Genomic DNA, 16,077 nt, shown 5'->3' on the forward strand with positions numbered 1-16,077 from the left:
TCTTAGGAACATGCATCGCATACCGCGTCCAAGGGATTTTAAGTTGTCGAGTAAAATTGACTTCTGATTTCCCGTCATCAATATATAATAGGTACATGATAATGCATAGAGGACCCAACGAAAGAGATAATGCATAGAGGACCCAACGAAAGACTTTAGCTTAGCTCCATTTTCACCAATGGGTACGCCATCTTCATTGTATTCCACAAACTTCTTTTCTCCTACACTTCTAATACGTGTTACATCAAACATAATAGTAGCTCCCCATTCTCTCTTCATTTGATTGGTCGTTTCATTTGACCTAACAACTACTATTTCTTTGTCACCAAGCTCTAAATCTTCGTCACCCTCTGTATTATGCTCCATCTGGTGTATAAATAAAAAATTGCAATCAAATTTAAGAAACAATTAGCATTGTTAAGCAAATAAAAAATCAAATGTGATTGATAAAAATTATAAATTAAAAAATAATTATTATATTACATAATATATAACCTACCCATAAAATGTTATGTAGGTATCCATGTGCCTTCACAATTCCATTGTACATATGTTCACATGTTCTCATCCAAGTCATTATGTATATCAACATTCGACATGTCATTGGGTATTCCTTGACAGTGTAATATTGTATCTCCAAGTTCGTCGTCATTATATCTATGTTCAAAGTCCCTTTTTGGTGGGGTAAGCACAATTGACCATCTAACATTACTTGGATCCTCAATATAAAATACTTGTCTTGCTTGGGTTACTAGTGTAAAAGAATCAGACTTGTGACCTATTCTATTTAAATCAACTAAGACAAAACCAAGCTCATCAATTTTGATACCACTATTGTTCTCAACCTAATCACATCTAAACACAACAACATTAAACGTATGATAATTTAGTTCCCATATCTCTTGTATCACTCCATAAAAAGACATATCTCCAATGATGGGATTTTTATCTTTTGAACTCCTTGCATCATTTTTGCAACTAAACTAACTCCACTATTTTGTACACTTTGATCCTTATCGCAAGATTATGTGTGATAACGACATCCATTAATTACGTTACTGCCATACGTAATCACAAAAGGATGAGGACTATGAGCAATCCACCTCAAGTTATTTGAAACTTCAAATAGTTCCTATTTCAAGCTCAGTTGCAACCTACCGTTAGAATTTCCATTCCAAATCCAACATTAAAAAGTGTATGTAAAATAATATGTTGAACATTTTACCTCTTCTCGTAGCCAAGATATAAAAGTCTGATTATGTTCCTCTTAAATCCATTTCTGATTTTTGGACTTATTTCGATGTTACAATTGCAAAACCATCATGTGTTTTCTTTGAAGTGAACATTGAAACATTGTATAGTTAGATTTATATCATAAAACTAAACTAAAAAATAAAACCAAAATCATTGAAAAAACTTACTCTAAATATGGTTGCACATCAATTGTATTTTCCAAAACATACCAATGAGCTTGATATAAAACTTCTTATTTAGGTTTGAAAAAAACTCCTTTGAAGATGGTCTACCAATATTTGAATTGTCTAGACAGTTTTGTGAATTATGAGTGCCAATCGCAATAGGATCTACTCCAAACAGGAAATCAGAACAAAATTCAATGGTTTCTTCTACTATATAACTTTCAGCAATACAACCATCTGGATGATATCTACTTCTCACGAAGTTTTAATGACTTTCATGAATCTTTCAAAGGGATACATCAATCGTAGATATATAGGCCCACAAAGTTTGACTTCCCTAACTATGTGTACTGTGAGATGCACCATAGTTGTGAAAAATGAAGGAACTCGTGTGAGAAGAACCTTAACTGGAAGCGGATCAACCAAATTCCATTAATAATCGAATACAAAGTTTATAGTAAACATACAACAGATATGCATTTAAAATAAATTTCAACATGCTAAATAAGAAAAAGAGTTTCAAGAATTTCACCTTTGAAGACCTTTTTCTTCACGAATCCTCCCTCAAATGGAATCATCAACTTCTTGAAGTCCTTCTTCAAGATTTTCTCGAACCAAAACCCAGACACAACCACAAAGAAGACATTGGTATTCTCGGAGTGAGAACCCAGGAGTGGTGGGTTCTGAATATTTTGGTTAGGAGGGATAAGATTTGGTGAACGAAAAAGAAGATTAAGAAATCTTTCACACAAAACACAAAAGACAGAACACTTCTGTAAAAATCTTAATCGTTCAATAACATCAATGTTGAAAAAGAAGAAAATTTGTTTTTTCTTTTATTCTCTTTTTGCCAAAATGAATAACCACCTCCACTAAAGTGGGTGGAGAGAAAAGAAGGGGAAGAGGGTTGTAATTCCCTTCTATTGGGTTTTATGTCCTAAAACTCGTAGTTTGTAAACATTAGAACTTATTCTGAGAATTCGATAAAGTTGTTGTTGAATATATTGTTTTTTTAGAAATCCAATAAACCCAAGTCCCTTGACTATTATATGAATACTTAAACTTTATGTGGAGACGTACAAGTGGATCGGGTTCGAGTAAATAGTCAAAATGATCTATAGTATATTAATAAGGTTGGGTACCTTATTTTGGTAACATTATTGGATGCGGCCTACTCTGTAGTTGTTACAAACAGTTGTAAAGTGCTACATACGAAGTGATCCTAATTCGTTCATATTGAGACATGAGGTGGGGGTGTCCTGTGCAAATGAGTTTTATGCAAGATTGGACCACGAAACCTGTTACTCTTACTTTATAACATTGTTTACTATTTAAGATTGACTATTTCAAAGCGATGACCTAGGTAACTTAACCTTAATCCTGAACTAACTATGAACTCCTGTTTGTTAGGGATTATCCTTTGATCTGCAAACGGTGAGAGTAGACCAATTGCCTCTGCTCAATAAGCTTACCATTTTGGGGATAAGACCGGATGAATAGTTGGGAACATAGGGTGCAAGAGGGAATTCACTCCTACCCGATTAGGGTTAGTAGAGAGGTTGTTCCCTTCAAGTACTGATTCTAGGTCTTGAACAAGAGGTCTCACCCTCTCATTGGCCTGAGAGGGATTCGATTTGTTGATTGGATCACAAATCAATTGTTCATTAGGGGATCAGTTGAACTTAAGGAACAAGAGGTAATTTTGGGGGTAAAACAGAGATTCGACCCAACCGTTATTACGAGCAACCTGTGAAGGGTTAACTTACTAATCATGGTTATATCGAGTGGACATAATATATCTACAGTGAGGGGAGTTCAACTATGGGCTTTAGTGGAATCACCCGTTAGTTAACAAATGGGGGTTAGATGGTCTAATGAGTTTAGCCAATTAATCTTGGATCATTAGAGCCCATGATCTATAGGTCCGCGAGGTCCCCCTACTAGCTCGTAAATGAGTACGCTTTAGGGTAGCTTGAGAAATTAATTTGAAACATTCAAATTAAACGGAACAAGAGAATAAATATTTAAATATGATTAAATATATGAAGATGATTATTGTGCAAAAATTAATTTAATATTTGATATTAAATTAATTAATTTATGAAATTAATTTAAGAAAATCAATTTTTGAATTAAAATGATTTAAAAGTAATTTTGTATTTTAAAAAGAAAATGGAAATTCGTTTTGCATGGTTGCACAAAATGGAAAATGGATTTTCTCCATTACCATCATCTTTATGCTCACACACAAACCATTATCTTCTCTACCTTGATTCTCCAAGCATGAGCTGCGCTTCATCTCTTTGCATGTTCATCTAAATATATAAAGAAGATTGGAGTTGTTGGAGAAGAAGGAGAATACAGAATTTTGAGAGCAAAATTTTGGTGAAGAAGAAACTGTCTTCTTCAATCTGCTGCTGTGAGCTTTTCTTGTTTCTTCATATCTACAAACTGTTCTTGAGTCCCACAACTCTGTCTAAAGCTCCAAGAGCATAGTAAGGAAGGCTTTGAGGTGGTTCACGTTGATATCAGGTGAAGACAACAACTGAACAGACGTTTTCTTGGACAGTTCATCAAAAGTATGTTCTGAAAACCCATTTTTTATGAAGAGCATGCTTTAGTTTTTGTCAAAATTAATGAATAAGAATGCTTATGGATCCTTGATACTTCCATTGCATGTTGTTTAACTCTTACACCTTCTTCATTATTCAAAAAATAATAATATAATATAAATAAATATGATAACTAACTTATTATATTATATTTATATTAAATTATATAATATATCAAATATAACATATAACCCATCATTTTAATATTGTATCACATACAATATAAACTATAGGTTATTTTCTCTATTTTATGGCATTTAATATAAATCATATTTATATTAAATTTAACAACTATGAATCCAACTCATAGAAAATATATTTGAATCTCATTCAAATATTTATTTCCTCCCATTAAGCTATAATGTATCAAATACATTATGACAATTATATTATATATAATTGAAACAATTTAATTATATCACATATAATTAAATCTCTCTATTAATTTGAATAATTCAAATTAACCCAAAAACTGATTCTCAACTAAATCCTTTTGAGCTACCAAGGGGACCTCATGGACCTGTAACTTGAATCTCCACGGTACATGAATAATTAATTAAACTCTTTAATTACATTATTAACTATCCGTTAACTGTCAAACACTCTACTAAAGACCGACAACTGCACTCTTTGCACTACAAATATATTTCTGTATCCATTGGATATAATCAATCAACAGTATGAAGCTGTTTGTAATAGTTAGCTATCTGTTTGCTTGTTTATGCCAAAACGAAAACTATAACAGTTAGTATTTAACTGTTTATGCATGAGATGTATGTGATAATTAAATAAATACATGTATATGCGTACAGTATGCCATGTAGATTTAAAACCCTACCATAGGAAGCATGTTACATGCATTGACAGTATGTTGTAAAATGTTATGATATATAGTATGCATGTTAGGGTTATGTTTAGTATAATAGTTATATTAGATATTGAATACCTTTGTTGAATGTTGTGGATGTTAAGCATGTCTAAATTTTGTAAGCCGTTATAAACTTTGGTTAGACGTTTAAAATTCATACCAAAGAACAGTTGCATGCTCACTTAGGTTAACCACTTAGTTTAATAGTTAAAATAGGTCGTTAAACTTGTAAAACTATGGTCATAAACTCAACCGGTATATAATCCTGTCAAAGCCTGGGGGTATTTAAGTTAACGGTCTACGAAACACCTCCTACATGAGGATTATAGCCGAATAATTGAGCGTTGATAACCGATTTTATGAGCATTCGTGAGAAATGTGAGGTAATAAAATAGTTTATCACCTAGACATTGTAGGCTAAATCCAATTATCAGAGTTATATTTGGATAAACTACTTAGACTTAGGTTGTATGAAATTAGTCGTCTTGCCTAAGTAAAATACCCAAAAATTTAGAACACTTCAGTGGGAGAATAAAAGTTATTAGCTCTCATGTCCTCAAGAGTTCACACCGTGAGATCCATGCTCGACTTCTTGTCGATCTTACCTCGACTGCTCTATACGGAAAGTGTTTGCATGGGTCAATAACAAGGTGAATGGGGGAAGTTGTTCATAGTAAATGGGTGAAGAAAATGTGTCAACATTTTCCTACGGTCTCCTCCATTAGTTTGAATCGTGAGATTCTTATGTTATGCCTGCTGTCGTTTTTCATGTGGCACTAGCTAATCGTTAACCGCGGCGATCCCTATGGAGGGTTGTAACATAAGATTTGGAACAACCCAGGATTCAGTAAAATGAATAGGGTCTTATAGTTCCATCTTGGGTATTGTCTTCTATTTCAGAGGCATACTCATACCGTTCTGTAAGATCTGAAAATGGCGGGTCTACACTTACAAGACTTACTAAGTGTTAGTAATAATCTTAACCGAAAACGATAACTAAATGACTATCGGAATATAAGTTATTCTGGAGATAGTATATTGTCAAGAACTGTCTTGCTTTTGTGAAGGAATTCTTGACTGCCCCACGGTAGCATTTGTTCTAAATCACTTAAGTATCGTTGCAAAAATAATGATTATGGGTACATTATCACTTTGCTAAAACTTGATTGGATTTAAAAGCAATTTACTTATAAAATTTGTTTATATTTTCATAATGACAAGTTCTATTGTACAATTGGCTTCAGACAAACTGATTGGGGATAATTATGTATACTGGAAATCGAATTTCAATACAATACTCATGATAGACGATTTAAGATTTGTCTTAACGGAGGAATGTCCTCCCATTCCTATCTCAAATATGTTTACAATAGTTGCATTAAAGGGGGGACTAATGTTCATGAACATATCCTAGACATGATGGTCCATTTTAATGTGGCTGAAGTGAACAGTGCTATGATGGATGAGAAAAGTTAAGTTGGTTTTATTCTAGAATCTCTTCCGAAGAGTTTTCAGCAAATTTTATACCAATGTCTTGATGAATAAAATTGAATACAACTTGATAACTCTACTTAATGAGCTGCTGGCTTTTCAGACCATGTTGAGAACTAAGGGTCTGGAACCAGTACCAGAAGTAAATGTTGCTTCTGTTAAAAAGAGAGGAATGTTCTCTAAGCCTGAAGTTGCCTCGTCTTCGCAGATTAAGAGTATTCCAGCGAAGAAAGACAAAGGGAAAGGGAAAAAGCCAGTTGGATTGAAGAGCAAGAAAACCGCTACAGAGAAAGGGAAATGTTTCCACTGCAACGAGTTGAGGCACTGGAAGAGAAATTGCCCTAAATATCTTGCAGATAAAGGCAAACAGGCTGCTTAGATCCTGAAGACCGTTTTGCTCAGCTCATCCAGTAGGAGAAGTTGCTAATGAAGATGGAAATTACCTGCTTTTGTTAAAACTTATAATGAACCTTTTGTACATATTTTTTTGTTATAAATGAAATTTTTTTTCAAGAAATATGTTTGTTCTATCTCATAGCAACTTCTGTTAAGAATCAAATTATTAATAGCCATCAGCAAATATTCAGATATTTAAATGGCTAAGATCGAAGTATAATGAATTTAAGATTTCTGCTCTGACTGTTAACAAGAGTTGTTAAGGTAGGTCACACCATCTTAATCAAAGAGTTGAGAGTACCTCAATGTAGTGGGTGGAAAATGTGTTTCCTAGCCATTATTGAGAAATGGATGAATTCTCTATAAGAAACCTATTTGTATTCTAATATGTTTACAATGATTCTCTCGGCTAAAGTGTTTTTAAAAATCATCTAGTAAGACTAGAAATACCAGAGTTTAATAACCTAGGACAAGTGGGAGAAATATCAGGTATGAGATACCAAATGGTAAAAACCATGGGTATGGGATGTCCTAGTTTATTGTATTTCTCTATAAAACTCAGAAACTTAGTCTTATATATCGGATATATAAGTTACCACTGGAGTTTTAGTCCAAGTAGGAGTTTGTTGGGTTTTACGTCCTAAAACTCGTGGTTTGTAAACATTAGAATTTATTCTAAGAACTCGATAAATTCGTTGTTGAATATATTGTTTTTTTAGAAATCCAATAAACCTAAGTCCCTTGACTATTATATGAGTACTTGAACTTTATGTGGAGACAAAGAAGTGGATCAGGTTTGAGTAAATAGTCAAAATGATCTATAGTATATAAATAAGGTTAGGTACCTTATTCTGATAACACTATTGGATATGGCTTACTCTGTAGTTGTTACAAACAGTTGTAAAGTGCTACATACGAAGTGATCCTAATTCGTGCATGTTGAGACATGAGGCAGGGGTGTCCTGTGCAAATGACTTTTATGCAAGATCGGACCACGAAACCTGTCACTCTTACTTTATAATATTGTTTACTGTTTAAGACTGACTATTTCAAAGCGATGACCTAGGTAACTTAACCTTAATCCTGAGCTAACTATGAACTCTTGTTTGTTCGGGATTATCCTTTGATCTGCAAGCGGTGATAGTAGACCAATTTCCTCTGCTCAATAAGCTCAATAAGACTGGATGAATAGCTGGGAACATAGGGTGCAAGAGGAAATTCATTTCTACCCGGGGTTAGTAGAGAGATTGTTCCCTTCAAGTGCTGATTCTGGGTCTTGAACAAGAGGCCTCACCCTCTCATTGGCCTGAGAGGGATTCGATTTGTTAATTGGATCACAAATCAATTATTCATTAGGGGATTAGTGAAACATAAGGAACAAGAGGTAATTTCGGGGGTAAAATAGAGATTCGACCCAATCGTTATTACGAGCAGCCTGTGAAGGGTTAATGGCGACGTAAATTTGGGTCGCAATTATTATAGGATGAATGTCTTAGGTTATGCATTGGTTCTCATGCATCTGTGGTCATGCATTGGAATGGAATGTATGCGTTGATCTTACATGCAATAACCATGCATTCCTGTCACAAGTTTTCTTGCGCTCTCGCCAAGTATAACGAGAATGCAAGTTTCTCGGGTGATCCAAGGTCAAACTTAGGGACTTGTAGCTAAATGTTATGCAGTGATGTGTTTGCAGCGAAGAATAAAAGAATTTGAGGTTGAAGGCTAAGCACTATTCCTACTTCTAACTAACGGATTAAGCGGTAGAAGAATGACTAAGAGGTAGAGACACGACAACTGTTAACGCGTAGTAAAATGCATGAAAAAATAGATGAAAAGGCGAGGATGTCTTCACTGCAACACTAAACTTGACCGCAAGGGCAACCCCAATCACAAGTGATGCTTGATTTTATAAAGTGAATTATGGATGATATGCGATGGTGAAATTTTGTTGTGCACTCAAATTTCCTCGGCGGAATCCAAGTGTAAATTCCACTGAGTTTCCTGGTAAGTCCAGGGTCGAACTCAGGGACTTGTGAAAACAGGTTACGTTGGTAATTTTTATGAAAAATTTGCAGTAACCGGATAAATAAATAAATTGTTGGGATTGTTGTTTGCATTAATGAAAAATAAACAAATGCGGTGGAGTTTGAAAAGAGTTGATTAAACAGGAAATGCGATGAGTATGCAGTGAACGGGTTAAGAAAAGTTTTGGCTAACACTTCCTAGGATGCATTCATGCTATGCGATCATGCAACATGCATACAACAGTAAACCGCCTCTCAGTGCGAATGCCATGGCTTCTAAGGGTAGAACGCATGCGATATATGCGCTAAGTCTATAAGACCTACACATAAGTCTCTATTCTTATTTATGCAATGACAAAATGACACACACACAAATAAGGCGACCATATAATATCATTCCCATCTCTAGGATGCATGCGATGCAGGTTGACAAACAGAGCTTATCTCTAAGTCCCTATCTCTTATTTATGTGGTTCGAATCTTGCTCTCTCGAGTCCAGATTCTAACCTAGCTCTCTCGAGTTATTAGGTTCTTTCTTTAGACTCTCGAGTAGCTCTAGAGGGTATTTGGCACAGCATAAAACAAGACAATCGCAAGCAATGAACTTTCTAGGTCATGTTAGCTTAGTTCTTCTCAACCCATTCGACTAGTTTAGTTACTCATGCGTGTTAAGAGAGTGAACAGATGTAGAAATAGAACTTCCATTGTATAAATATAAAGATGAAGTACAAAATAACAATGCAAGTATATAATAAAGGGCCTGGTAGCAATCTCTTGTTGCTCAGGCTTTTACACTGTTTTTCTACTCGTGTTCAAAAGATAATCTCACTCTCGCGAGAGTTAGCCCGCTCTCTGCTTCTACGCCTCAAGGTTCTCTCTCGAGTTGCCCTGAGCGATCTCGGCGTCACCACTCTTCTCTTGCTTCACCTTAAAACGAAAGGAAAACTATGAACAAAGATGAGCTGGGCTCTTAAATTCGTAAGCTGGTGAACTGATTAACCCATTTTCTGAAGGATGCCCTTGGTATTTATAGAACATCCAGGGTGAAAGGCGGCTTCTCTTTCATGATTGTACAGATGGGACGGCTTTAATTCCTGACTGATGCGCCGAATATTTGTCACCGAAAAGCTTAATGTACTTGTAATCATTATCGACTGTCAACTTAATTCGGATTCGACTATCATCAGCTTTCTGTCCCATCGTGATTAATTAGCCTTTCACCCAGATGCGCCCACCATGTTGCGCCGACCAAGTTGCGACAATCCTTGTCGATCAAATGTTTGCAAACACGATCATCGCAAAGCCTTGCGTGATGCTGCACTCAACCAATGATTTTCTGTGATCGTAATTTCCGCCTTGTGTCATCGCATATTCTGCAAAAAAATACGAAAATCAACTATTCTAATGCAATGAACGCATACCACAATATTATGAATATGATGCTTTTTGGACGCAATTTAACATTTTTTATCAACGCAAGCCAACATTGTTTAAGAACTTAGCACTATGATAACGTGCATTTTTGCCCGTTATCAGCAAGCTATGTGATCATGCTATACACACTTGACGTAGAAGCATGCGATGATTATGTGATAGTGTCGAGAAGCCTACTTCTAAGCCTCCATATGCCCGCTCACATGCTCTCACACATAAGCGAGATGACCGCATACCACCATATCCTACTTAAAGGGTGCATGCGCTGTGTAGTAGCAAATAGAGTTTATTCCTAAGTTCCCCATTCTTGCTTATGCGATCCAATCCGCTCTCCCGAGACTTAGATTTGGTTTTTAGACTACTCTCCCAAGTATGCCTAAATGATGAATGATGCACTCATAAGACAAGGTAATCGTATAAACCTGGTTGACGTAAGATTATTCCTATCTCTAGTGAACACTTACTTACATTGCTTAATGCGACCAACCACTTACCCTCCCGGGTAGTTAGTTGCTGCTGATTCTACTCATAGACAAGCATTGCATCCACTTATAGACAAGCGTTGTTACAGCTTCACACTAAGAAAATAAGGTTTTCTCACAACACTCGCGCAACGCACAATTCCCGGTGGTTTGCTACATGCTTCATATTCCTATGCCGCGATTAAGTATGCAATACTCTAACAATCTTACTTAGTGATGCAATGAAAGTAAAGGATGCTAAGTAAATGAAGATGGAGATGGAATCGAAGGAAAATATAGAAATGCATTGATCACAAAATGTATTAATTTCTTAAGCCAAAATGTAATACAATACAAGGAAAGAAGAGAAATTGAGGGCCACCTGGAAGCAATGTCTTCCTTCCAGCAGATGTGTGTCAAGGCTGCCGGTGGTGCCATGGATGGGCAGTGGAGTAGACTCTCTCGAGCTCTGACTCTGGCGAAGGCTTCGGTTGTCACTTGGAATGGATGAAGGAGATGAAGAAATCTCAAGCTATCTTCTCACACTTTGGTCTGGATCACAAGGATCCACCCGAAGATAGAAACTTGGATGATTTGAAGTTCTACTCAACGGCTTCTATTTATAAAGGTTGATCGCCAATAACATTTATAGACCTGTTCTGAATCTGACACTCACGGCGCGATGGTCCTTTTTTGAATCTCTGCTACTAATGGCGTGATAGGTGAAATGTCAACATCATCTTTTGATAATCCCGAGGTATGCGTTCATGTTTACATTCCACCAACCTTGTGATCATCCCTCTATTATGGTTATTATTCTGTAGCCGCAACTTTTGTGTGATGACCGCATTCGCCTGACGGCTGCAACTTCTATGTGATGGACGCATGCGGTTACTGGCCTCAACATCCATGCATCGAACGTATGTGTTCGCCTCTGCGATGGAGAGATCCTCGCATGTGGTCGTCTTTGCAATAGCCTGGCTTCCACGCATGCGATCGCTTTCTGCGTTAGCTACAAAGATAGACAATTTGAATGCATAATAACGCATAATAGTGGGTTAGCCGAAATTCTTAATGTCGATCGACGCAAACTCATTTTCTCATGAATTCCTAATTATTCAAACAATAATAATTATTCAAACAATAACAATTATTCAAACAATAATAATATAATATAAATAAATATGAGAACTAACTTATTATATTAAATTTATATCAAATTATATGATATATCAAATATAACATATAACCCATAGTTTTAATATTGTATCATATACAATATAAACTATTGTTTATTTTCTCTATTTTATGGCATATTTATATTAAATTTAAAAACTATGAATCCGACTCATAGAAAATATATTTGAATCTCATTCAAATATTTATTTCCTCCCATTAAGCTATAATGTATCAAAACATTATGACAATTACATCATATATAATTGAAAAAATTTAATTATATCACATATAATTAAATCTTAATTTGAACAATTCAAATTAACCCAAAAACTGATTCTCAACTTAATCCTTTTGAGCTATCAAGGGGACCTTATGGACCTGTAACTTGAAGCTCCAATGATACATGAATAATTAATTAAACTCTTTAATTACATTATTAACTATCCGTTAACTGTCGAACACTCTACTAAAGATCGACAGTTAAACTCTTTGCACTATAGATATATTTCTTTGTCCATTGGATATAACCAATCAACAGTACGATGACCCTTCACAAATTGCTCGTAAGTACAATTGGGCCAAATTAGCATTTTGCCCCTATAGTTACATCTAACTTCTTAAGTACTACCGATCCTTCTAATGAACAATAGATCATAGTTCTACTATGACTAAACCCTTCTCGGGCCAGGAGAGGGTGTGGCGCCACGTTGTTCAAGACCCGAAATCAGCCCTTAAGGGAGCAATTTATTTACTTACCCCTACTTCAAGAAATGAGTGAATTCCATTTTGTGTAGCTATGTTCCCAGCTCTCCAATAAGATGAATCCCCAAAATGATAGGCTTATTGAGTCGGCAATCTGGTCACTCTCACCCATACAAATCAAAGAACCGCCCTCATAGGCAGGAGTTCACAAGTCACTCAGGATTCAGGTCATGTTACCTATGGTCATTTTGGTGAAATGTAAATCTTTATTATGAACGACGTTATATAATGAGACTAAACATTTCGTGGTCCGGTCTTATAAAACTCCTTTGTATAGAATATTCCTGCTCGCATGTCTAATACATGAATGAATAGAATCAGGTCATTTGTAACAATTTACAACAATTTTAATACCTACAAAGCAGGCCATACTCATAATGTCACTAGGATAAGATACCTAGCCTTATCCATCTACTACATACCATTTAGGTTATCACTTAAACATGATCCATCTGTATGTCTCCACATACATATTTAAGTTACAATGATAACCTTGGATGTTTAGTTTATCGGTTTGTGGTTAATGCAACTAAAATATCACATATTTTATAGACAAAGTGAATAAAATACCATATATTTTATTAATCACATGAAGAGTTTGTTCATACAATGTTTACAAACTATAGGACCCTACGAGATTTAGGGCATCAACCCCAACAATCTCCCACTTGACCTAAAGCTAGTGGGATGTACAGTATAATAAAAATACAAGTATACAAATAATAAACTAGGGCATAACACGCCTAGTACAATATCTCTCACTTGCCCTAGTCCAGACGTGGTCTGTCCCATAGACCCATACTCTACAGGTGACCCTCAAACATTGTAGCTGTGAGGGTCTTTGTAAATGGATCAGCAACGTTGTGCTCTGAAGCTATCTTTGTGACAATCACGTCCCCTTGATGCACAATCTCTCGGATGAGATGATGCTTCTTCTCTATGTGCTTGTCGCACTTATTACTCCTAGGCTCTTAGAAATTAGCCACAACACCACTATTATCACAATAAAGTGCGACGAGCTTTGATATGTCTGAAACAACTTCTAGATCAGTCAAGAATTTCCTAAGCCAAACAGCCTCCTTAGCAGCTTCACAAGCCGCTACATACTCAACCTCTATGGTGGAGTCAGCGATGCAACCTTGCTTGGTGCTTCGCCATACTATTGATCCTCCATTAAGAATGAACATTAATCCTATGTGAATTTTCTAGAATCCCTATCAGTTTGAAAATCAGAGTCAGTGTATCCCGTAAGGATCAAATCCTAAGAACTATACACAAACATGTAGTCCCTCGTTCTCCATAGATACTTAAGGATGTTCTTAATGGCTATCCAGTGATTTAATCCTGGATTAGATTAATATCTACTGACTATCCCCACTACGTAGTAGATGTCAGGTCTAGTACATAACATCGTAGTAGATGGCAGATGTATAGGGTATCCGTCTCATGTTCTTAACCTCTTGAGGTGTCTTAGGACATTGTTCCTTAGATAAAGTACCTCCATACCTAAAAGGTAATAAGCCCCTTTTGGAGTTCTACATCGAATACTTAACAAGCATCTTGTCAATATACGATGCCTGAGATAGTGCTAGCATTTTGTTCTTTCGATCTCGAAAAATCTGAATACCCAGAACAAACTAAGCCTCTCCCAAATATTTCATTTGGAATTGGGTCACTAGCCAGTTCTTAACTGTAGTCAGTAAACCTACATCATCCCCAATGAGTAGGATATCATCTACATACAACACTAGAAAAACTATTTAACTGTTGATGATCTTCTTGTAGACACAAGGATCATCAACGTTTTGAACAAAACCATAAGATTTGATCGCAGTATCAAACCTTATGTTCCAAGATCGAGATGTTTGTTTCAGTCCATAAATGGACTGAATAAGCTTGCAAACATTTTGCTTTTAAACTTGGATTATGAATTCCTCGAGCTGCACCATATAAATGGTCTCCTCAAGATTGCCATTCAAAAAAGCAGTCTTAACATCCATTTGCCATATCTCATAGTCATAATATAAGGCAATGGATAGGAGGATCCGGATAGACTTCAACATGGCAACAGGCAAGAAAGTCTCCTCATAGTTAACTCCCTCTACCTAGGTATAACCCTTTGTCATCAGTCTAGTCTTGAAGGTTTGCACCTTCCCATCAGCACCTCATTTCCTCTTGTAGATCCATTTACAACCTATAGGTTTAACCCCATCAGGTTGATTTATAAGATCCCATATGGAATTGAAGTACATAGACTCTATTTCGAGATCCATGGCTTTGATCCATTCATCTCTATCAGTTAAATCCATATAGTGAATAGGTGCGTTCGCAACCCTCTTACTATGTCGAGGTTCCCTCAAAACTTGAGTTGGATTTGACCTACTAGATGAACCTACTTCAACAACTCTTGTTGAGGTACTAGGTTCTTTAACAACTCTTGTTGAAGATTCAGTAGTTTCTTTGGAAATCTCATTCAACACAATTTTACTTCTGGATCTATGCTCCCTTATGTGGTCTTCCTCAAGAAAAGTAGCATTTTTTGATACAAATACTTTGTTTTCTTTAGGATCAAAGAAATAACCATCTCTCGTTTCCTTGAGGTAGCCTACAAATAGGCATAACCATGAACGTGGTTCCAATTTCTTAGGATTAGTCTCAAGCACATGTGCTAGGTAACCCCAGATTCTGAAATGATGTAAAATCGCTTTATGACCATTCCATAACTCCAAAAGGTGTTCTCTAAGATGTACTAGGTGTTGAGAGTTTAGATACTATTCCATTATCTATCATATAGTTCTGGAAATTTAAATCCATGAACTCTCCACCTCGATCAGATCCAAATGTTTTAATCGTTCTATTTAATGCATTTTCAACTTCAGTCTTGAATTCCTTGAACTTTTCAAAAGATTCAGACTTATGTTGCATTAAATAAACGTACCCATATCTTGAATAATCAGAAAAAAAAAAGTGATGAAATATGCATAACCTCTCCTAGCTTTTAAATTCATTAGATCACAAAGGTCTGAATGTACTAGCTCTAGAGGTTCTTTGGCCCTATGACCTTTTCCAATAAAAGGCCTTTTAATCATCTTGCTTTCAAGGCATGACTCATACACAGGTAAAGAATTTTCTTCTAGCTCGCTTAGTAGTCCATTCTTCACCAACCTCTCAATTCTATTGAGATTAAAGTGTAGTCTTAGATGCCAAAGTTGGACATTTTCTTTAGAAGAAATTCTAAGTCTTTTATTTTGAGTTACAACAGTTTCAAACACCTCTATGTTATGGAGGACATTTGTTGCTAATGGCCTTAGTACATACAAATTGTTTTCCAGTTTTTCAGACATATATCAACACCATTCTTTGTAATAAACATTTTATTATAAGAAAAGTTTAATTGATAACATTTTTCTATTAAGCACTTTACAGAAA

At 35.7% G+C, this 16,077-nt stretch overlaps 1 pseudogene; it reads right to left on the reverse strand.

Moving 5' to 3' along the window:
- Positions 1–509: 509 nt before the first annotated feature.
- Positions 510–1,784, reverse strand: LOC150034325 (uncharacterized; annotated as a pseudogene).
- Between the last annotated feature and the right edge of the window lie 14,293 nt (positions 1,785–16,077).

The sequence above is a fragment of the Benincasa hispida genome, chromosome 8 (genome assembly GCF_027475165.1).
Source record: "Benincasa hispida cultivar pf3 chromosome 8, pf3_genome.v1.1, whole genome shotgun sequence".
NCBI lineage: Eukaryota > Viridiplantae > Streptophyta > Magnoliopsida > Cucurbitales > Cucurbitaceae > Benincasa > Benincasa hispida.